Source organism: Mirounga leonina, unplaced genomic scaffold, assembly GCF_011800145.1.
Source record: "Mirounga leonina isolate KUSES-001 unplaced genomic scaffold, KU_Mleo_1.0 Mir_174, whole genome shotgun sequence".
Classification (NCBI taxonomy): domain Eukaryota; kingdom Metazoa; phylum Chordata; class Mammalia; order Carnivora; family Phocidae; genus Mirounga; species Mirounga leonina.
The window spans coordinates 26,604,547-26,630,145 of NW_023270451.1; positions in this window are offsets into that span (position 1 = coordinate 26,604,547).

Genomic DNA, 25,599 nt, shown 5'->3' on the forward strand with positions numbered 1-25,599 from the left:
CTCAAGCTATCATTATGATTTGGCAAAGTGAGTATGTATTAGAGGGCAATGATAGCTTTACGTTGAGAACTTTCTCTATGTGTCATATTTTCTAGAGGGAGAATGCAGTGACACCAGTGTTATTGTGCATATTTGATTTTAATTATCTCCCAAGATTCTTGGTACTTCCAATATCCACACCTCCTGGGTACTGCCTCAACTCTTGTACAGACATACGCTTCCATTCTGCAGATTTCCAACTCCTCACCTAACCATAAACTCCAGTTCCCAGAACTTTTAATCACCTTGAAGCCCTATTTGCCCTTTCATGAAACACAATAATATCATCAACAATATAGTTTTTTTCTATAAATCTACTTTTTCAGATTTTTAAAAAATAAAAGTAGTCACATTACCAGTACATTTCACAGGGTTGGAAAAAAAAAAAAAAACTGTTCTCTTTACCCACTCATCAGACTAAAATTGATGATAAGGTATCATAGTTTTTCAGGCAGGCTGATGATACTTTTCGCTTTCATATGGGCTGATTAATTCAATAGAGAATGTACTCCCCTTAACAAGTGGGCTTATCATCCAAGACAGATTTATCCATCCTATTAGAGGATTAATGGTACTGTGAATATATCAGGAACTCAAAATGCAAACCTTTCTCTTGAATATTTTATCTACTCTTGATAAACCCTACTTAATTCTACTATATCCCATACACTTTATTTACCTTACAACAGGATTTAATCTCTAAATATATTACAACATTTTATCTTGTGAATTTATTTACCATTGAGGAGGATCAAAACAATATGTATGGTAATGACATTTAGAAAAACTGTTACTTCTCAAAACCTAGTGTCAGCTCACAGATAGCTGTGGAGAAGAAAAACTATGAACCCCACTGAATACAATTAATACAATCAGAAGCTTTATAATTAAGAGTAAGAGCATGAATACATGTGTAATCATCCTTAATATTGGTGTCTGGCAAGCAAGCTTTTCAGGATTCATTAAAGAGTTTCACTGATACTTTGTAATAGGATGTGAATAATAGGATTAATATAGCTATGGGCAGTGTTAGGTCAGCTGGCAATGGATCAATCCAAAAAGCAGAGCATATTAAAAGGATTATAGATTAGCAATTAAATGGCTTCACAAACAAGGAGTAGTTCCTTGAGCATCTCTAAAGGTTAAGAGAGATAGAATGTCAATTTTTTCAGTTTATAATCCAGTAGTGCCTGAAGATGAAAGAAGAGATGGGATTTAGGCTATGATCACAATTGACATAATCAAACCAAACCATCCTTTAGTATCAGCATCTGGATTTCAAAGGGAACAGATCTTAGTATAAGGCAAATGGAACACTTGTGATACGGTAATGAACTAGTTCAAAGGACAAAGGTGTTAAGATTCGGAGAGAAATGTCACAGTCAGTTATTCAGATCTTATATTCAGCATTAAGCTTCCAAGCATTTGTGAGATCCCATGGTGTATGTAAGTGAATTCTCAATTTCTGTGGATGAAAATCAATGCTGTGCATTATGACTTTCACATTTTATTGAAATTTCAGCTTGACACATACTTTAAATTTATCAATAATATATAGCTATCTGAGTTTCTGTCTGTTTTATTGTTTTCCACTGAGGTATTTCCAAGGGGTGGTATTATACTGTTTTGATTATACCATATATAAAGAAAGTCTGGTGTAAGAACCTGCTGATATTTAGGATTTGATTTTTGATGATTTATAAGTTCATGACTAAGGAATTTATACCAAGGAGCTGCTGTAACTAAACTGTTTCCAGGAAACAGTTTTTTTTTTTTTAATGCCTTCATAAAATAATGTAAAAGTATTACTGTTCAGGAGTGTAGAGTATATACCACTATTTATTTGGTTTAACAATCAGCATGAAAGCCTGGGAAATATGCCTGCCATATCACATTAAACAAGAGTGTCTGGAATGGGCCTTACATCTCTGGTGTGTTAACACTGTTATTCTGAACTTCAGCTCTTCTGCAGCCTTTGACCTTCTTAATTAAGCAGTTTGGCACTATAAAAAGTTTAGTGTTTAAGAGCAAAGTTTATATAGTGGTGCTTTTTTCATGTGTAAGCTTCTCCAGAGCCTTCTGAGCTCACTTATCAATTTCAATTGGAATTGAGCTCACACATTTCCATGCACAGTTCGCTCATATGTTCAGGTGCATAGTGTCCGTGTCTGATTTACTACATATAATTGGTAAAGGAATGCAGCCTATGGCTATGTCAGGACAACATAAAAGCTTATGGTCTTAGAGTCCTATTTCAAATTCACTCGCCAATTAATAAATATATGTTGAGTCAACCTCTGTCAAAATTGGCATATTTTGTCATGTTCAATGATGTTAATATAAGCCTTTTGTTAGATAGTTATCTGAGAATCATCTGAGAGTTAGTGGCTCATTTTGAAAGAATGCATTATTAGACTTCTGTGGAATTGTGGTATGAGCATTTTTAGTAAGATGATGTTTGGCTTTCCAAAAAGAAAGAAGAGTGACTGTGGGCTGTTTGACTCAAAAGTTACAGCACTCATTCCCATATGCGTAGTGCTAGATATCTGCCACCTAGAAACTTCTCTGATACTTTATTTTTTTATAAACATCAAAATAGGGCTCTATATTGCTATATTGCCTGGAAATAATAAGTAAATGAATGAATAAACGAACAGACATCAATATAATTTATAACTGTTGCAGTATTACTCAAAAAGGATTGGGTATTTTAAAATTTAGAAACTATTATGGGGATGGTGTGGTTTAAATAATAGTCATATTGCAGGTGTGGAATTTATATTTTTGAGCCCAGAAGACATCTAAAACCACAAGCAGTCATGCTTCAGGGCAGTTGGTCGGGAAAGGAAGTTGCCTTTGTGACTGTCAGCAAGGAAAGGAGGCCACATGTGGATAGTGCCAAAAATTGGGAGTCAGATGGTCAAATGGTAGGCTTGAGTTTGCTATTAAGCTGCTTTTTAACTAGACAAAAAATTTTTGTGTATAAACATATCAGATAAGGTAGTCTGGTCTATATCCATAAAACAGACTAAGGCTTATTTTTTAAATAAAACTTATTTTTTTTTCAGAAAGAGTTTATTAAATATGAAAATAATCTGTTCCTTTTTTCAATTCCTAGAAATTTTTAGGGTAACTTTCCAAAAACCTTTTAAGTTCTTGATCTTTTCAGGTGTACTTTGCCTGCTGTTTTGTTTTTTATATAAAAAACCCTCTCATTTTATAGAGATTTTCAGGTTTAATTAGAGTCCAGTTACACTTAATATATTTTGGTGATTTTTAAAACAATTCATTGTATTCTTATTTTCTTTTCATGGTTTTTGATTTTAGAAATGATTTATAGCTTACTTTATTTCATTTTATCATGTATTTTTAATATTTCTTAAGTTTATTATTGATTTGTTATAATGAATGCACTTAAAATTAAGACTTAGCTCAGTATCACTTAAAATATAGATTCCAGATTTCATTTATATTTCTATGTGATTTCATATTTTATTCTAGCTTTTATCTTTTAAATATTTTTATTTAGGATAGTGTTCTAAAAATATCAGTAGTTGGTTCTTTGTTCATATTCTGAAATTAATGTCTGGTTTTACTATATTAACTAGGAAGGTTTAGACTACATGATTGTATTAATTTGATTTTTAAGACTTAAATAGGGTGATAAGTTAACAATAAGAGGTTAATTATTTTTGCCTATCACATTTAATGTATCAGTTTTATTATCAGCTTAGAAATGCTTTAAAGGTAGTTTTTAACCCTAAATCAATGAGCATATTATAGAAGGAATTCCAGGAAAGTGATTTAAAATTCACCAAAATTTCTACTTATCTAGTATGACTGGAATGTCATAAAGTGTTTCTCAGAGAAGTTTCGTAATTAAGTTGTACAGGATGAATTGATTTATTTAGCACCAGAAACGGGAAACTGTAGGCCTGGCAATGGGAGAGCATGCAAAGGCACTCAGAGTAGGGAGCACTTAGACAAGAAGGGTCTATATGACCCCAGGTTCCTGGATTGGTAACTGAGTGAATGGTGATGTGCTTTATCAACGTGCAAATCAGGCAGATTTGGAGAATAAAGATACCAAGTCCAGTATTACTTAGAGAGCCATGCAAGCATACCATTATTTTTATTTTTCAAAGCAATTTCAATGTAACTATCCCATTTTTTTTTTCTCACAACAAAGTAGTGCAAGAAATAAGACAGTTAACATCTCCCTTTTACATATGGGAAGGTTAATTAAGTGAGTTGTTGAAGGTCGCAGAGCAACTCAAGAGTGAACTCAGGAATCACATTTTGGTTTCTAATTTGCAAATTCAGGGCATTTCCTGCTATATTACTAGAGATTCACACTGTAATTATTTAACATTCCTTAATGCTTATGGGTTATGCACTATTTTGAAATAAAGTAGATGTTCATTCATATCATTCAACATATATTCACATACATATATGAGAGAAAAGAGTCACCTTCCTGACATAATGATATTAATTTATTACTTCTTTTTATAGATTTCTAATATTAAAATTCCCCATTTTCAATTCCAGGAGAAACTATAAATGATAGCAAAAAATAAAAAGTAAAGTTTTTAGACCATGATAACTAGTTCTGGAGAAAAGTTATTTCTAAAGGCAAGAATTTAGCTTAACTGGTGAAACGAAAACCATTCCTTTCATTACAAATAGCTTAAATGTGTAGTCTCATAACTCCCCCCAGGCAGGAACTTCAAAGCCTCCCAAAGCAGTCTTGGAACAGGTTTCTTATTTCCATTTGAACTTCTTAATCGATCTTCTCCACTACCTGCTATTCATGCTTTGGAAGTAGAAGGAAATATGAATCTGAATTTTAGCTGAATCAGACATAAACACAAGCTAGGAGCTAGAGTGAAATCTGCCATTCTGTCCAGCTCTTTTCTCCCTAACCCTCTAAAACTTTCTGAGCTCCAGGTTTTTATAATAAATCAGATTGAATTATTCACTTGCATTTGCTAAGACATTTGTGCTTAAAAAATGGGCTTATTTGTGAAAATACAGTAGCAGTTTTATAAGAAACACAAGAACATGGGCAGTGTGCACACTCCATTCTGTCAAATGTATGTGCGTATGATTTCAAGAAAATACATACTTGTGATAGAGCCCAATATATTGCATGGTTTGTATTTATTTACTTCCATGAAGATCAGTGCATAGGAGCTAGGATTGTAGAAGGCAGAAAGTAGCATAGGGTAAAATTAGTTGCTACTTTGAGATCTAAGGCAGCAAGTATTTTTTAAAGAATTGGCTACAATAATATTTCTGGTCCTATGTATTCTAGAAACTTGTCAAAAAAAAAGGGGAGTGGAATCTATTTTCTCTCCCCTTAAACCTGAGTGGGGCTTTGTGATTGCCTTGATGAATAGAATGTGGTAGAAGTGACATTACATGACTTTTAAGGTTATGTCATTAAAGGGGAATTGAACCTCCACCTGTCATTCTCTCTCAGGAAACATATCTGAGGAACTCTAGGATTGTGTGCAAGAAGTTGGGATTCCTGAGGCAGCTGGGCTAGAGAGACCACAGTTAGAGATCACATAGAGATAAGGAGAGATGCCTGAGGACCCCTACCTGGTTTTTTTTTTTTTTTAAGATTTTATTTATTTATTTATTTGAGAGAGAGAGAGAGAGAGAGAGAGAGAGAGAGAGAAACAGCATGGGAGGGAAGAGGGTCAGAGGGAGAAGCAGGCTGCCCGCTGAGCTGGGAGCCTAATGTGGGAGTCGATCCCAGGACTCCGGGATCATGGCCTGAGCTGAAAGCAGTCGCTTAACCAACTGAGCCACCCATGTGCCCCAGACTCCTACCTGTTAAAGCTCCCAGCTGTTTGAGTCTTCCCAGCATCAACTGTCAGACGAATGTGCAAGCTCTAAGGTGATTCCATCCGTAGTTTTCAGGCTGCCCTAGCTGACACTGAGTGGAACCCAGACAAGCTGCCCCCACTGAGCCCTGCTCAAATTGCAGATTTGTGAGGAGATTCAATATCATTACTGGGTTAAGCCACTAAATTTTGGGGTGGTTTGTTATACAGCATTTGATAACAAAGAAAAGATGTTATGCATACTTTAAATTGCATGATGTCAATAAATTCAGTCCTTGATTATTTGGGAAATAATATCAGTTTGTTTTATTCATGCACTTTTATTCTTCTCATATCTCTTCTTCCCATCTTTTGGAACTTGCATTCCTATCATTGCTATATTGGGAATGTGAAAAATAAAAGTAACACTAGGTAATTTAGTTGTGTTAAAGTATTTTTATTAGGAATAGCACAGAGGATCATAGGGGAAGGGAGGGAAAACTGAATGGGAAGAAATTAGAGAGGGAGACAAACCATGAGAGACTCTTGACTCCAGAAAGCAAACTGAGGGTTGTGGAAAGGGAGGTAGGTGGGGGGTTGGGGTAACTGGGTGATGGGCATTAAGGAAGGCACATGATGTGGTGAGCACTCGGTGTTATATGCAACTAATGAATCATTGATCACTACATCCAAAACTAATGATGTACTATATGTTGGCTTATTGAATTTAAATAAAAAAATAAAAAAATAAATCACAGGATCAGAATAACCAAAAATGGAATTTTATATAGCCCCCAAATCCATTTTATGGTCACAAGGATGGGCGATGGAGAACTGACCTCTGAAGTTTTCCATTCAAGCAAATTTCAGTATAATTTGTCAGATCCATTCTAACCAAAAATCTATATGCTTGAAACAATTTACTTACGTTCATCTGAGATAAGTACATCTAAAATTCAACCCCTTTTGAGTGTTTCTCTATTTGTTTGGGTATTTTATTCATGTATCTTATTTTTAACAAAGCAATATAAATGTATTTTGAACCTTGGCATTTGTGATAAATATTCATCAAAAATTGAAAAAAAGTAGCTATAGTTGAGAGAGGATGGGGAGAAAAATTGGCAATAGTAGGATGAAAAAAGTTGCAGGCATGATTTTATTGTGATTTCCCATGCAAGTCCATGTTACTTCAGGCAAAATATGTTTGCTGCATTACAGGTTGAAATTGACACATAGTCTTCAATGTTTCTGCCCCAAACTGTAGGGTAATATTTTTTAAAAATCAGTGTCTCTGGAAAACAGTGGTTCCTCAAAAAGTTAAAAATAGAACTACCCTACGATCCAGCAATTGCACTACTAGGCATTTACTCAAAGAATACAAAAGTACTAATTCAAAGGGATATATGCATCCTGATGTTTAGAGCAGCATTATCTACAATAGCCAAATTATGGAAAGAGCCCAAATGTCCCTCTACTGATGAATGGATAAAGAAGATGTGGTATGAGGGAGGCAAACCAAAAAATAGACTCTTAACTATAGAGAACAAGGTGGTGGTTACCAGAGGGGAGATGGGCAGGGTGATAGGTGTGAAATAGGGGATGGGGCTTAAGGAGTGCAGTTGTCGTGATGAGCACCAGGTGTTGTATGGAAGTGTTGAATCACTATATTGTACAATAGAAACTAATATTACATGTATGGTAACTCACTGGAATTTAAATAAAAACTTAAAAATAAAATGGAAAAAAATAAAATTCGGATTTAAAAATTATAAACAAAAAAGTCAGTGCCTCCCTATTCAGATGACAGTTTGGCATTTCCCTTTATTAGATTATAAATCTAAATCGACTGAACAATTCCCTATGTTCCATAAAGGTCTTAAATACAAGTCCATGCAACAAAAAGATGGGATTGTTATTTAACAATATGTACAAAGAGGGAACTGGGCTGGACATGCAGCATGGATACCACTAACGATAACCACAGAAATGCCTTCAGGTTCTCGTTCCAGTGGGACAGAGGCCCTGCCTGACTTTCATAGACACTTTGCTGTTCTTGCCTTCCAATGTATAGATGTTTTCTCATGGATGGAGTCTTTGGAAGCTTCAGCTCTTTCTATGCTTTTGCTAGTTAACAGGAATGGGCTTCAGAATGCAGGTTCACTCCTTTAAAAACAAAGCCTTCATTTTCTCCCTGCTGGTGCAATTATTGTATAATTATACTTATCAGGTGCCTCCACCAGCTTCTAATCACACATTTTCCTGTCAGGGTTGTCTCTCTGGTTGCCCACAGTCATTCTGGCACACGCACATACATACACGTACAACTATTTCCTGACCCCTTGGAGAAAGCACAGATAATATTTATAGAAATATTTATAGAAATGCAAACATACACTGCAGCAAGAGTATAAGGAAAAGGGTGGGTTGAGGGAGAAGAAAAATGTTCTCCAGTAAGACTGTAGCCTGAAAAGAAAAAAAAAAGACCATGATATTGTATAATTAATTGTATAATTAAGGACTAAACCACTAACTTTTGATCTTTTTTTTTTTTTTAAGATTTTATTTATTTATTAGAGAGTGAGCGAGAGAGAAACAGCATGAGAGAGGAGAGGGTCAGAGGGAGAAGCAGGCTCCCTGCTGAGCCGGGAGCCCGATGTGGGACTCGATCCCAGGACCCTGGGATAATGACCTGAGCCGAAGGCAGTCGCTTAACCAACTGAGCCACCCAGGTGCCCTAAACCACTAACTTTTGGATGTCGTATAGTAATAGTTAACTATGCGTGCGCGTGCGCGCACACACACACACACACCCCCCTATATGTTTGTAAATAGCTAGAATATTTCTGTATGGAGATACAGGAAATGCATAACAGTGGTTGTCTTCAGGAAAGGGAAACTGGTGTCAAGGGGAAAGGGGTTAGGAGGGAGATTAACTGTATTATTTGTTTTAATGTGTACACTGCGTCTTTTGAATTTTGTGCCGTATGAGTATATTTTCTATTCAGAAGTAAAATAATTAAAAACTCAGCACTGTGTTAAGATATCAAGCAATAGGGGCGCCTGGGTGGCTCAGTCGGTTAAGCGGCTGCCTTCGGCTCAGGTCATGATCCCAGGGTCCTGGGATCGAGCCCCATGTCGGGCTCCTTGCTCAGTGGAGAGTCTGCTTCTCCCTCTCCCTCTGTATCTGCCTGCTGCTCTGCCTACTTGTGCTCTCTCTCTATCTCTCTGTCAAATAAATAAATAAAATCTTAAAAAAAAAGATATCAAGCAATATGGTGTATTGGTAGGTTATTTGTTTATACTGGTACATGCCATTTTTAAGAAAAAGGAACCAGCAGAGGGAATACTGGAAATGCCTCTGCACTGGAAATAGTAGGATTAGTTTCTGAAGTGTTTTAATCCTGAAAACTCACAAAATCTTATCAGAAAATAAGCCAGCAGTAAGGCTTATTAATGAAGACCCAAGCAGTTTCTGTAGAATACTCAGTGATATTTTGAGGATAGACTGATGATGAAAGTGAATGAAATATGTTAAAACATCTTATATAGTCCTTTAATAGGCTGTCAAAAAAAAAAATAAATAAAGGCCACAAATAATATAAAACAGTAAAAACCAAACCTTGACTTCAATTTTTCTATATTACTTATTTAAATAATATACTTTTTCCCCATAGAGTGAACAATTTCATAGAGCAAAGCACAAAGAATGTGTATGTGTATATGTGTGTGCCTGCCAGACTGATCTATTTATCACATTATTAATTAGCAAGGATGTCTGTATCAAAGATTTTCATTGTGAAATGTTGCCTAATGGGGATTGGAAAAAAAGCGAGAAAATACCACTTGTGGTAAAATTTCAAATTACTGGTGATTAGTGGAATAGAGGTAGAGAATAATTCTAAGCGCAGGAGAGGGAGGTATATCTGTATAATTCAGCTAATTAGGTAAGTTCTATTCAAAATGACAAAACGTAAATTTTAAAAATTCTTCTTCAAAATCTTCATGATAGAGGAAGGTATATATATCACCGTCACACTCAAACACACACACCGTTGGTTTTGCTATGAAAGTAGCAAATTGTTCCCTGGGAGCAAAACATTGCCAGAAAGGCATGCTTTATTATTTTAAATTTTATGCTTTTACTAGTTATAGATCTATAAACTGTGCTGGTTGTTAAAATCATAACTTTAACAAATGACAAGAATTACATGGTTGCAGTAGTTGTGCTAAAATCATCACAAAGTCGAAATTATAATTACAAAAAAGAACATAATAAATAAAAAACAAACTATAAAACTACTGTTTTGAACACCCACTAAGTGCCAAGTATTTTATATTCATTATCTTTAATTTTCAGAACCACTGTCCTCCAATTGCTTTGATTGTTGCCTTTCCCAATCTCAGTAATTACTAATAAATTTGCCCCAAGATTATTCCACAATCTTATCCCTTTCTCTCTATTTCTACTGCTTCCACCCCCTGCTAGTCTAGCACAGCCTCGAACTCCCTTGTTCCTCTGTATCATGCCTTTTGTTTCCTTTTTAGCTCCTGAACTCCACTTAAATAGCCCCATAATGGAGGGTTCCTCCTTAAGCATATTACTTAAAGTAAATTGTACCCTAACCCTTCATTATCCCCTCTCTTGGTCACCAGTGGCTAATCTCCACAGCACTTCTTACAGTCTGCACTTATTTTTCCCCATTTGTATACCTTTCTATACTCGAATAAATTATCATTTAAGTTTGTGCACAAAATAAGGGCATTTCTAAACAAAAACTTAGAATTTATCTTGAGGAAATACTAAAAAAATATATACCAAAAAAAGAGATAATAAACCCAGAACAAAAACAAAATTAAGTAAAAGTACTATATTACTATAGTAATGATCAATTACATTTATCATATTTAAAAATAATTTAAAAGGGAACAGCTTTCACCTGTAAGATGAATAAGGTCTGAGGATCTAATGTAAAACATGGTGACTCTAGTTGATAACATTGTATTCTATAATTAAAATTTGCTGAGAGAGTAGAACACAAATGTTCTCACCAAAAATTAAGTAATTAATTAAAAAATAAAAAGATAAATATGTGAGGGGATGGATGTATTAATTAGGTGGGAGGCCTCCTTTCACAATGTGTTCATGTGATCTCTCACCCTGAGGTACACTTTAAATATCTTACAATTTGTCAGTTATACCTCAAAACTGAAATTTTAAAAAAGGCAGGGGGCATGACCTCTATGTCTTTAAGTCAGTTTCTTTGAAAATCTAGGTGAATGGACAATTTTCCAGGAGAAAAACAGCTCAACAAGTAATATAAAACAAAATAGAATTTTCCAGTTGAACAGTACATCAAAAACTAATGATATTGGCTAATTGAACATAATAAAAAATAAAAAAATAGAATTTTCATAGTTTTGTAAGTTAATATTTAAAATATCTCCTTCCAGAAACGTCCAAATCAGAAATTCTCATTTTCAAACATCAAAGGAATACATGATACCTATCGTATATAAACCCTTCCAGAGAATAAAAAGGAAAATTCTCCCAAATTCCTTTCGTTGGATTATTATTAGGAATAATATTGATTTTCCTTGATAGGAAAATATTTTGAGAACTTGATAGGCTCTAAAATTATAGCTTAGCATAAAGGAACATAGATGTAAAATTCCTAAATAAACTGACAAATTGAAATAGTGTATAAAAATATAATATCTTGGAGCACCTTGGTGGCTCAGTTGGTTAAGCATCTGCCTTCTGCTCAGGTCATGATCTCAGGGTCCTGGGATAAAGCCCTGAGTTGTGCTTCTTGCTCAGCGGGGAGTCTGCTACTCCCTCTCCTTCTGCCCATCACAGAAAAAAGGAGGATATTTTATTTGATATTTATTACATTCTGAGAATATAGTTAAATAGAAGTTCTACTAGGTCTTTGTAGTTCTCCCCTCACAATAAAATACATAAAATCATTATGGATACTACTAGTTCTTCATTGTTACAGTGAGAGAAATGAGAACATGGCAAAGGTGCAGAGTTCCCCATAGGGTGTGGGTTTTAGTATTGTTTTATGAGAAAGTATAGTCATTGTATTAAGGAATTCAATAGATTATACATTTTCAATCACCATTAATATTTAAATTTTATGATTTATTTAACTTTTGAATCTCATTAATAGTTAAGCATTATGATTTATTTAAATTGATATTTCATTAGATTTTAAAATTTAACATTAATCAAATTAAATATAAATCATTAAATCCAGTGTTATTAGAGACAAATCATGAAGTATCAGGAAGATGAGGAATGAGTACATTCCAGGAGATATAAATAAATAAATAAATAAATACACACACACACACACATATGTATTTACAAAAAAGGCACTGACTATAGTCATTGTTATGGAGGTGTACTTGAAATTATCCATTTCTAAAATACAGTGACTGGGTTTGCTTGCTTAATTTTACCTGCAACTATCTTAAAATTTTATAGCTAAATGTTTAATAAATTATTTTATTGATGACTACTAAATTTAGGTTAATATACATACCTACACACATATAGATATGGATATAAAATTGCCATTAAAGGTTTTGTTATTATATGATACTCAATGTATCTCTTATATGTGATCACTTCATTATTTTGTGTTCCTCAAATACAGCATAACTGCAGCTTGTTTATAGCCAGAATTCTTTTCTTTTACAGGGTAGAGAATGAAATGCAATACTATGGTTTCTTTCCCATCTTATTCTAGTTCCCTGACAAGGAAATAGGAAGTGTTATCAACTTCAGTTTCAGGTTCTTAGTTACGATTTCTCTTTGTGTAATAAAATATCATTTTTGTGAGTTTACTTCTTTTGTTTTGTAGTCACTGACCTGGCCTCCAAAAACATGATTTCATAGAGCATTTTCTTAGACAGTACTTCCAGAAATGTCATTACAGCACTAGAGAATTGGCAATTTCTGTGCCAAGATGTCATCCTAATAATACTGTGTCTGAGGAAGTAAAGCTGGGAGAAATAGCTAGCAGGGTGATGAAAGACAGATTTGCCTCATCTGTAAATAACAGTGATTTGTGGAATGATGATCTCACCAACAGGGCTTCTCTCCTCCTCCTCATTAGGATATTGTGCAGTGCCCAGTGAAGCTGTCAAGCCCCTGATGGGAACTGGGAGTGATGATGGAAAGCTCCTGTTTTATTTCTCATTTTAGTCACTTGTGAATGTAGCTCTCTCCATTGCAGAAGGGAAAAGTCAGGTTGTGATGAACCTCTTCTCATCTCTCCTTGTTGCTGGGAGATTCTTCTCTGGGCCAGAGTCCTGCTTACTCTGCAGTTCAAGTTAAAGCACTTTAAGGGGGCATGGTTAGGTAATGGTGGAAGAGTCAGGGCTTATATTAATAACTTACACTATGGTTGCTATTGCCAAGCTCTGGGGAGAGTTTCCTCAGCCATTAAACCAGAAAGGAATGAATGAGTTCAGTTGTTACCCCTAATCAAAATTGTCAAAAGGATAGTGTCCATGCTCCTTTTCAATCACATTGCATAAAACCTGCCAATATCACCGTGCTCATGATAACATAATATTTGCTGAAGAGATGAAACTGCATATGAGAATATATTTTATTTTTTTATTTTTATTTTTTTTAAAGATTTTATTTATTGATTTGACAGAGAGAGACATAGCGAGAGAGGGAACACAAGCAGGGGGAGTGGGAGAGGAAGAAGCAGGTTCTCGGCTGAGCAGGGAGCCCGATGTGGGGCTCAATCCCAGGACCCTGGGATCATGACCTGAACTGAAGGCAGACGCTTAACGACTGAGCCACCCAGGTGCCCCAAGAATGTATTTTAAAAGAGAGATCCACTATAGACCAAAGGACAAGGACCTGCATTAATAAAAGCAGCTCCCACCAGGGACCAAAATGTGTAACTACAGGGGACTTAGGGATGGATAGCAAAATTGGTCTGGCACATAGTCATTTCTATAGTTCTGATTAGAAAGAATGTCAGAGTTATATACAAGCTAAGGTAAATGTGACCCCAAAAAGGTAATTTCCTATATTTTCTTCTCTACTTCTGACAATTTGGTGTTTTCATCACCTTCTCAGAAAAATGTCACGCCATGTCTTCTACTTGGAACCAATGATGATCCTGTCAAATTCTCTCTTTTTTGCTAGTTTTTTAGATGAGGAAACTAGAGACGTTAAATGATTTATCTCTTTTTTTTAAAAAAAAAGATTTATTTATTTGAGAGAGAGAGAGCACATGTGAGGGGAGGGGCAGAGGTAGAGGGAGAGAGAGAATTTCCAGTAGACTCCACTCTGAGCATGGATCCAGATGCCGGGCTCAATCTCACGATCTTGAGATCATGACCTGAGCCGAAATCAAGAGTTGGACAGTTAACTGAATGAGCCACCCAGGTGCCCCTAAATGATTTATCTCTTAAGTGACAGATCTAGGACTTGAATTCAGTTCCGTTTGGTGTTGAATCCATGTTTTTTTGTTAACACCGATATATGGTCCCTCATCCCTTTTCACTTCTAAGTGCCAGAAAATCCAAGTTGAATTAACTTAACAACAGGGGTTGCTTCCTAGAGTAAAAACTGAAAACTCCAGAGGCAGTGTGTTAGACAGTAATTACTACTAGTCCAGTATCCAGTTTGCCCTGCTTCTAGCTATGTCTGAAAGCGAGAGTGACCTCAACAGACCATATTCTACCTGGAACTCTCACTGTAACAGAGTCCAGAATGTTCCATAATTAGATTAGTCCCAATGGACCTTTTCAAAGTTATCTTCCTCTAGTCAAGTATTTGCCTTTTCTGCATCAGTTAGGCCTGCTAGTTGCTGGTCCAGGAGCACACACCGTGTGTTTTTTTCCCTCAACTTGAAAAGATAACTGCTATTGCTCTGTCCAAACTTAATTCTATTAGTTTTTAAACATCTGCTTTAAGACCAATGTCTTCAACAAGGCCTTCTGTGTTACCCTTAGTTTGCTTTGATGAATTCTTGTAGATTTTGTGGGTTACTATGTTACCTAAGTATCAAGTCAAATCAGAGCTTAGACTACATTAAAGACTGGTGAAGAATGAGTGTGGTGATTGTCCTATCTTACCTAACTCTTCTATGGATATGTCAGAGACTGTGATAATGGTAGCTAACATTTAATGAGCAATCTTTGTTAGCTACTGTTTAAATTCTTTGCATGTATGAGCACATTTCAAGCACATGAAAACCTTAGGGAGATGTGCTTGTATTACCAGGATTTCACAAATGAAATTGAAGCAATGAAAGGGTAGACTACTTGCAAAGGTCATGGAGTTAGTAAGTGCCAGACCCAAGATTTGAATCCATACTCAACCACTGTAATAGAGTTACTAAGGATACAGTTCTTTAAAAAGATGATAGTCTAATGGTTGCTTTTCCAACAGCTAAAAATTGGGATGGAAAAAGAACTTAAAATAACTTAAAACCATTTCAGAATGAAGTGGGACAAGACATGATAAAGAGAAGTTTGGGGGTAGATATGTTTACTGTCTTTAAGTATTATGCAGGCTGTCAAATAAGAGAGGGATTAGCTTATCTTGAATAGACCCAAAGACTAGAGTTAGAAGCATTAGGTACATATTTTCACCTAAATATAAAAAAAGCTATTTCTCTCCGTCAGAGCTGTCTGAAAATAATTTCAGAAAAGCTTTTTTTGAGAGAGCAAATTTCCCATATCTGGAAGTTTCCCCACATTAGGTTGGTTGACATTTCTGGCAAGAGTGTTCTCGATGGGATTCAAATATCAAAAGCTAGTTAAAACACACATGTTTTAATGGCTTAAACATTCCATGAATAGTTAGAGGATTATTCCTTTTGGCTGCTGGGGTCTGGGAGGTAATGTAATGCCATGGGTATATCGGGACTAGTAAGCCACGAAGTAAAGTTGTAAAATAGACAATAAGAAGAGACATGGGGATAGGTGATGCACGTGTGAGCACATTTCATGCACATGAAAACTTTAGGAGATATACTTGCATTATCAGTAGAAAAAGATAAATCATGTCATCTAGATCTGGGCCCAGTGAGGCCGTGCTGGGCAGAGTAGCTACGGTGGAGACAGCTGACCCACCAGACTGCCTTTCCCTGAACTTTCACATGTTCACACGTTTAATGGTGGTTTAGGGTTGGCTTAGCTTGGTTGTTATCTTTTCCCCTGAGAAAGTTTTTTCCTCTTTAGTTTGGAAGGCAGAGCTCTGACTCTGTTGTGGAGAAAAAGCTATTAAAAGGAAATTGTGGTTTATAAAATGGAGACACTTTTTTTAATCATATTTCAAAGGATTTGAGGGGAAAGACAAGAAAATCAATAAATGCATGGATTCCTTTACACTTTAAAAAGACAATTCTTTCCTTTCTAAAGTCTGTTTCTGGGTGTTCCTGCTGTGAAATCAGCCCATAACACCCAGATTTAATGGAAATTTACTTGGTAAAAGGATAAAATAGTAAACAGAACAGTGAGGAGTTCAGCAGCTTCTCTTCCATTCTACCTTTTTTTTTTTAAAAGATTTTATTTATTTGAGAGAGAGAATGAGATAGAGAGAGCATGAGAGTGGGGAGGGTCAGAGGGAGAAGCAGACTCCCCGCTGAGCAGGGAGCCCGATGCGGGACTCGATCCCGGGACTCCAGGATCATGACTTGAGCCGAAGGCAGTCGCCCAACCAACTGAGCCACCCAGGCGCCCTCCCATTCTACCTTTTGACAACAAGTGATAATATCTGCATTGGAAACCATGTAATTTTCAATCTGATTATTTGTTTGTCTGTTAATTATTTATTTTGTTAGAGGACGGTTGGTATTTACTTTCAATTCTGAAGTATAGAATCAAGTCCTTTCTATTATAACAGACAATAATATTTTACAGATTTTTATCTATGACAAAAAATTGTTTATGATACAGGAACTTTTTTCTCATGCTACTTTGGCTAGGGCAACCATAAAGCAAATGTTGTTCTATGCAATACTTTAGCAAATGGAAAATCGCTATAATAATAAAATCCCAGGCAATTTGTGAGGGCAGATCTCCATTTTATATGCTTGGTGGGTTATTCTAAAAAAGCTAATCCGTCTCGAAAATAAAGAATATTCTTTGCTTGAGGGGATTTTTCTGTAAACCAAATCCCTTATAAATCCCACTGTCTTCAGTAATTATAAAAAGGAAGACTCTGTCTTCTGTAATTACTCTTTGCAACCGGAAATTGTGTCCTTGTTCATCCATAGCTTTTTATTTTTGCTGGGAATACTAGAACCTATTATTTTCTCTCTTTCTCCGCCCCCTCCGTCACATGTACTCAGAAGAAACAATATATGTACCCTTTACTCTGTTTGCTTCAGTAGCAACATTTTGCAAAACTATAATTCAATAACCACAACATTGTTGTTGACTGAGTGGAGATAACGCAACACCTCCCATATACCACAGCCATTCTTCCTGTTGCCATTTTTCTAGCCACAGCCTCTTTTCTCCTACCTCCACCCATTCCTTAACCCCTGCCAACCACTCATTACTTCTCCATTTTCATAATATTGTCATTTCAAGAATGTACATACATGGAATCAAATCATGTCTTAATCTGCTCCTGCTATCATAACAGAATACAATAGAGTGGATAGCTTACACAACAGAAATTTATTTTCTCATGCTTCTGAAGTCCAAGATAAAGTTATTGGCCAGCACAGTTCCTGGTGCGAGCTCTCATGTCTTTCTGGTGTCTCTCCGTAAGGGCCACTGTTCCCGTAATGAAGTCCCCACCCTCATGACCTCATCTAACTTTAACTGCCTTCTAAAGGACCCAGCTGCAACAGCATCTGGGAGTTAGGGCTTTAATGTATGAATTTTGGAGAGGCACGAATATTCAGTCTGTGATACATAATATGGAAGCTTTAAGCTTTTTGCACTCATCATGATTTTCTGATTTATCCATGTTGTTGCATCAATAGTTTGTTCTTTCTTATTGCTAAGTAGTGTTCTTTGGTATGGATATACCATAGTTTGTTTAATCCTTCATCTGCTGAAGGACATCTGGGCTGATTCCAGATATTAACGACTACAAACAAGCTGCTGTAAACATTTTTTTGTACTGTGCGTGTATGTGTATGAGTGTGTGTGTGTGTGTGTGTGTGTGTGTGAATATGACTATTCTTTCCTTTAGGATAAATGCCCAGGAGTGCAATTGTTGGGTCATATGATAGTTGCATACTTAGTTTTTTGCGAAAAATCTGTCAAACTGGTTTCCAGAGGGGGTTCTACCTTTTCACATTAACACCAGTGACATTTTCTTTTTTTAATGACAGGATTCCAAATGAAGCATAGAGTTTCATTTCCCCATCCCAAACTGAAGTTTGTTTTTTTTTTTTTTTTCATTTTTGTTTGTTTTATTTTGTTTGATTGGTTGGTTGAACTTCTCCCATAATCCACATGCCATCATATGCCTTTGTACTTAGACAAAAACACAGGACTGAAAATTAGTGACAGTTCTCTTATGTCTTGCAGTCAGTTACCTAAATTCTCACTTGTCTTATTAACAGAGACATCAACAATTTTCCCCTTCAAACTTGTATATATCTTTTATATTTTTAAAAATTGAAATAATTTAGACAGCTCAAATGGGGTCATATGGGCCAACTGGCATGTGATTAGTTTATTACTATTATTTCATCTTCTTGCCAAACAAAATCACATTTTGAGACTTGCCTGACAGATGAAATCTCTGCCTTGCTGTAATGATTCTTTGCAGGTTCAGATCCTTGCAGAGTCTCTAGCAGTCTTTAAGAGAGGATGGGCTCCCTTCTTCAATGCCAGTCTAGCCAATGCAACTTCCTGCTTGGTATCCTGAACTTAAAGGCCCAGACATTAGCTCTTTCAATGAATATACAAAAAGACTCACCTTGAGACAAGCTAACCCAAAAGTGTTAAATTCGGCCTGGCTTGGGCACCTGCTACCTAACATTCTCAGAAACACTTTTTCCCCTATTCATTCAACGCAATCCTCCTCTGAGTTTACCCAAAAAGTTAGTAATTTATCTTTTAAATTCTGAGACCACAAAGGTCTTCTGAACTCCTTTCCTAGATAATTGGGCTACTCAGTCTCAATTCATTCTTCAAGGAAAGCTACTCTCACAGATACCAAAATGATTTATTCCTTAACAGTAGAGTGAAGTTCATGGCCCTTCTCTCATCAAATTAAAAAAAAAAATTATTCTTTGACAGATACTTCAAATGAAAACTGTTTTAATATCTGAGAAGAGGATACTATAGATATGGTTCCCATACTAATTTGACCTTAAAATCAGTTTTTACAATGTCTCTTGGGGCTAGTATGTTATTAATATTTGTATAATGTTTTGTTTTTCTAAAGCTTAAATTAAGGAAGGGGGAAATCGATTTTGAAAAGAAGATTGTGGAATTAGGAAGGTCAAATGACCCTCTCAAATTCGCACCAAAAGTTCTGGTCCAGGTCCATTTACAATTTATCTTTAAACTGTCTCATGGACGGGAACATGCAAAATGCTAACTATATCCCAGGAATTGTTATTCTAACTGAAAGCTTTAAGGAGATCCATAAATGTACTGTCTCTTAAATTTCATGTTCAAAGACTTTTTATTTGCAGAATAGTGAAAAAAAGATAATATGTACTTGTATTTCATAAATATACAATATATATAATCTCTGGTCCCTGAGGTTTGTCTTTATTTGCAAGGTCACTTGCTTGCTTTGTGAGTTATCTACGCTTCGTCTTCTCAATCACTGAAATGAATGTCTTTGTAGAAACCCAATAATCTTGAGACTGAAAGAAGTAACATATTGTCCTAAGGATAGAAAAGTTATAAGGAATAAAATCGTACATTTTTTTATGGCAGGCATCTGAGATGGCATTTAGTGGGGGAAAAATGCCTTTTGCTCCATAGAATGGCAAGTTAATGTCATAATAGTATTACCAACTTTGTGAGTTGCTCCTTTTTCAAAGTCACATCATCAAAAAAAAAAATCTCAAGAAAGGGTAAAGCAAAACTATTTTGGGGGCAAAAATATATTCATTTTCTGGCTGAATTTCTGTCTGTTATCTGTATAATTATGGGTTTGACTTAACATCAGTATACAGGAAATTCTTTAAAATAGGGTTTTTTTTATGTTAAATTGTGACAACTGCTTTGATTTTGACAGACATCCAGTGAAGTGTTTCTGATGCAATATGACAGTGGCTGCCATGACATTAATTGCATCTTTTGTTGGAAAATGCCACATGTAACATTTCAAACAGAATCCAAACACCAGGATAACTATTCATTTATTTTACTTCGCAACAGAACTCTGAAATATTAGCCTTCATTTTGTCTTCCTCAGTTTCATAATTGACTATTTCAACTCGATGCACTGATCACATTAGCCAGTGCTATCGGTTAACTAGACAGTCTAATCAAGTATGTCTGTTATCAACAGCATATTAGACCCAATCCATTTAAAGAGATGTTAGAGTTGTAAATTGTATTTTATTTTAAGGGTAAAATTAATTTGAGAAACAAACAAGTCAGTATCATTTTCCCAAGAAAGTCATAAAATGTGAAACACAACTTCAGTTTTGATATGAATGTATATGAGAGAATGGAAATTAATCACTTCAACTGGAATTACAGTTTCTTGGGTTCCTTTTCTTTTTTTGACAGGGACATCTTTCTTAGCATGAGTTGCACTAGCGTTATGGCTAAATTATTGCATTATATGCATTCATATATTTATTCATGTATTGATTTAATAAATATTACAAAATCTATTCAGTGCCAGACACAGTGGTGAGCAAAATAATAACTAGTTGCTGCCTTCATGAGGGTTGCATTATATCAAATATTTCTTTAAAATAGTGCATAGTGGAACGCCTGGGTGGCTTAGTGGGTTAAGCATCTGCCTTTGGCTCAGATCATGGTCCCGGGGTCCTGGGATCAAGTCCCATGTTCGGCTCTCTGCTCAGTGGGGAGCCTGCTTCTTCCTCTCCCTCTGCCTGCTGCTCCCCCTGCTTGTGTTCTCTCTATCTCTGACAAATAAATAAATAAAAATCTTTTAAAAAGATGAAAAAATAAAATAGTGCATAGATGGGATGCCTGGGTGGCTCAGTCGGTTAAGCGTCTACCCTCAGCTCGGGTCATAATCACAGGGTTCCTGGATCGAGATCCACATCATCTCATTGGGCTCCCTGCTCAGCCGAGAGTCTGCTTTTCCCTTTCCCTCTACCTCTCCCCCTGGCTTGTGCCCTCTCCCCCTCTCTCTCACAAATAAATAAAATCTTTAAAAAAAATATTGCATAGTTAGTATCATCAAGTGACCCCTGTTTTCTTGCACCTGCAATCACCTTTAACACTTGGGGTATAATAACCCTTTATCTAGAATCAGAAAGTCCAAATTTTACTGTAAATTTTTTTTTCATAATTCCATTTCATGGCTTCAAGTTGTACTTCTCGCCTACCTATTACTTGAGAGGTTTTTTTTTTTTTTTTTAAGTACCAACTTTAGGAAATTAAAATATCCTTGTCCATTTTCTGATCTGTCATTGTCATGGCAGTATACAGAAAATAAATAACGGATGTGGAAAATTTAGTCAGAGCACAGGAAATACTTTAACTGGACTGACTAATGTCTTTTGTGTTCAGTAGTGATGATCAGTTACTATTTCATAATAGCTATTTCCAAATTGATAATGTCAGTGCATTTACCAAATTTGTATTCATACTGTTGCAGTTTTTAAAAAGTTGCTACTAGCAATGGATGCCATCTGATGTCCTTGGAGATATTAGCCAAAATATAAAATCCAATCTCTATTATTGATGAGGCCACTGGAGAAAGATACATTTAGAAATGATTAAGAATATATTGATTATCAGATGTTATTTAGATATTGAAGGGACTAAATGTCCTCCCCTTGCTGTTTTGAATCTTGGGACATTAATCAGTACTGAATCAAATGATGCATTATTCACTTGATTACATAAGATGTTATCATAGGCTGTTCACAGAGAAATGGAGCATGCTTTCAGACTTGACCCGTTACTTAAATATAAGTAATCTTCAAAGTTCTGTTAACATCTTTTTTGTTTTATCTTTACACTTGTTTTGAGTGAATTTGTCTGTTCTTATGACTTTACCTATTTTAATGGCTCTCAAATCTAGACCACTTTTCTAAACATAATCTTGAACACTTTGTTCTTTTTATTCTTTGAAATTTAACTGACTTGCTCTCCCAAATTCTATTCAATATCTCATGTTTCTCAAATTATTGTTTCTTTCAATTAGCTGGTATGAAATATTGGTAATGGCTTTATTTATCCCTTCACTCTAACCTCCATCTCAAGGTTACCAAAATGGGCAAGTTTTTCTATCTTCTCTCATGTAGGTGTTCTATTTTTCATTCCTACTGCCATTTCTCTACTTCAGGCCATCTTGTTTCTACACACTCGTATATATACATATTTGCCTAATACCTGTTATTGCCTTTCAATATATACTTTCTTAGAGTTCTCCTTAGAAAATACAAAACTGGTCCTAGTCCTTTACTGCTAGGATATCTTATTATCTCATCATTCCAGGCTCCTGACCCTGATATTCAAGGCCTTCTACTCATTGCAGTCTCTGCCTCATTTGATTTCCTGCCTCTATTCAGGCCCACTTCCAAACCATTCTCCTCGTACACCAGACAGACACATTAAAAACGTCAATCAGACCATGTCCTCACGTGTTTATAAAAACAATATTATAAACTTCCTGTCGCTCTTAGAATACAATCCAGCCAGCATTCTCCAGCCAAAGGGCTATACATGATCTGGCCTTAAGTGCCTGCCTAACTTCTCAGACTCTTATTTATGCCACTCTCCTCCTTGCTTGCTACATTCTGGAAACATTGTCCTTGATAATCAAGAGTATATCCTTGATAAGGTGTTGTTTAAGTACTAACCAGGATGGTAGAGAAAATAATGTGTCTTGCCAACATAAAAAAAGTGGGGAGAGTAGGAGAGAATTATATGGAGAATAATTGCTATAGTTCATTTCACATTGCCAGTAATAAAGAAAACCGGTGAAGTCTTTATCACTAGGAATTTTCATTAGAATGCTTCTGTGTTATCATAGAAGTCTGAAAATGGTCAAGTTGTGAGTTTTGGCATAATTCTTGAGTTTGTATGGATGTATGGACATAAATGTGCAACTTCACTCATATAAACACAGTCAAGCAGCAAAATTATAAGTATACACAGATTGTCCCTATACTCTGAGTGAGTTATGTTTCTGGAAAAAAGGCAGATTTTTCAGAATTTTAGCAGATCTTGAAATAGTCATCTTAACTTTTTCACGATCTTAGTTAAGTTTAAAATAGTTACCTACTCGAGTGTTTTTTGGTACTTTTTTCTTGGTGTTACTTCTGATCTCGTTCACCATCATCAAGACGCCAGTCTCATTACATTATATTTATAGACACAATTGTTTTGTAATGTAATATTTACTAAAGATTGGTAAATAACTACATTATGTGCAAGACGGAAGATGAGCAAGGGAGGTTGAGTTACTGCAGCCTAGTTGGGATACTTCAAGAACACTAGTAACTGTCTTCTCTTGTATACTCATATTCCTCCTTTAACTTCTTTAATTTAATTTCCTTCTTCTCCCCAAGTGGGGTAACTCTTATGAGGTTTTCTAAGTTACTGAAATGGAATCAAAAGACATTAGGTTCTGGAGGTGGGTTACATTGGAGTCTAGAAGAAAATCTTTAGGTTGCAAGAGTATGTAGATTGGCCCTAAAATGTGTTGTTGCATTATTTCTTTGTGCATTTGTTTTATTAGCTGTCAGCAATTACAAGAACTCTATGCATCTTGAATAGATTTAATGAAGGGTTTATCATTTTTATGTGGGGCACAGACGAAAATGAAAGGCCTGGCTGGTTATGTCCTGATATATTAACAAAGGTCATACAGAACAACATTCATTTGTCCACAGATCCATGAGTTGTCATGTCATGCCATGTATAATATTTTTAAAACATATTTAAAAATTAATTGCATATCTCTTTTTGGACCATATCAATAATCAACATTTGCTAGATATTGTAAACTGAGCTGTCAGATGACAATTTATGTTACTTATGGGAAAATTGACAATTTTGTGTCAAAATTAAATTAGGAATTTGCCAATGGGGAATTGTATTTGATTTGAAATAATTTTTTCATCTAAATTATATTTTTGAAGAGTTTCCTCCAAGAGAATATTTAAACATTCCCTTAATTTTTCTGGAATCAACCCATCTAACTTTCAAAATGCTCTATTTCACTTGTTCATTCATTTTCATAATTAGAATCCTGAAAATTTTATAGGAAGCTTTCTGTTTTTACAGTTATTTGAGCTGTGTTTGTGGATGATTTAGGGACAGAGAATTAAATCTGCATGAAATCATCACATTTCTCTAGATGTCACCATGAAATTGGTATTTTCCCCTGAAAATTTCCATGGAATTACAAAAATTATTGCATCTTTGTCTCTGGATATCTTGCATGGAAATATAAAGGAGGCTGAGTCAATCTTTCTTGTTCCTTAGTTCTTTGTATAACTAATTATTCATGAATCTCTTAACTAAGCACAAGTAGAAAAATATATATGGCTTATAATAACACTTTGGAAGGAGGAGAGTCTTACTGAATGTCTAAATTCAATGATCCAGTGAGCCCTAAATTCTATTTCCAATAAATGACAGTCTGTGACATATACAAATTGTGCTTTTTTGCCAGTTTCACAATTAGTGGTAATATCTGTAGCCAAATAATTCATGTAATAATATGCATTATTATTAAGATTATCTAAATTGATGAATTAACCATATGGAAGGCTATTCTTTTTTACTGTCAGTGGAAATGGCCTTTCAAGTGTAATTTAAAATAGGTACTCAAATCACAGACACACACACACACACACACACACACACACCCTTTAAGTTGGTATGGGGTATCTTTAAAAATAATTTCACCCTTCCTATGTTAGGATTATACATCCCCACATTTTTGATATCATGTTTGGATATGTGATGTGCGTTGCTCCTTTTTATAAGACAATTATGGCCTTTCTGCTACATTGACACCACACTTGGTATATGATTTGCCTGGGCCAGTGGAATGTCAGTAAAGGGACTTTGTGCCACTTTTAAGTATATACCTTAAGAGCCGTTGTATGATTCTGCCATATTGTCTTTTCCTTTTGTCATCAAACTGACAATTCTCTAGATGGGGTTCCTCCTTTATTCCAGACTACCTGAGTCCTGAAGTAAAGACAAAAGAAATTAAGTTGTTGCCAGCCTACAATGAATGTGACAGGATTGAGAAATAATCCTTTATTCTTTTAAGGTAAATCCATTGGTAATATGGATTTGTTTGTTACTGAAGCAAAACTTAACTCAAAATTGACTAAGAGTGTGAGCAAGTCAAATTTAAAATTATTTAAAATTATTGTTGAAATAGAAAGAAGGCCATTTATTGATATTTGTTTTCTCATTTTTTGAATAAAAATAAATGTTATTCTATTTACCCCACTTATTTCTGAATATGTGACAATTGGTCTTGACATATAATATCAAAACCTAATTTAATTGATCAAATATAACATAGAATCAATGATAAAGGTGTGTTTTAACATTTTTGTTTTATTTAAAATATTTATAAAAA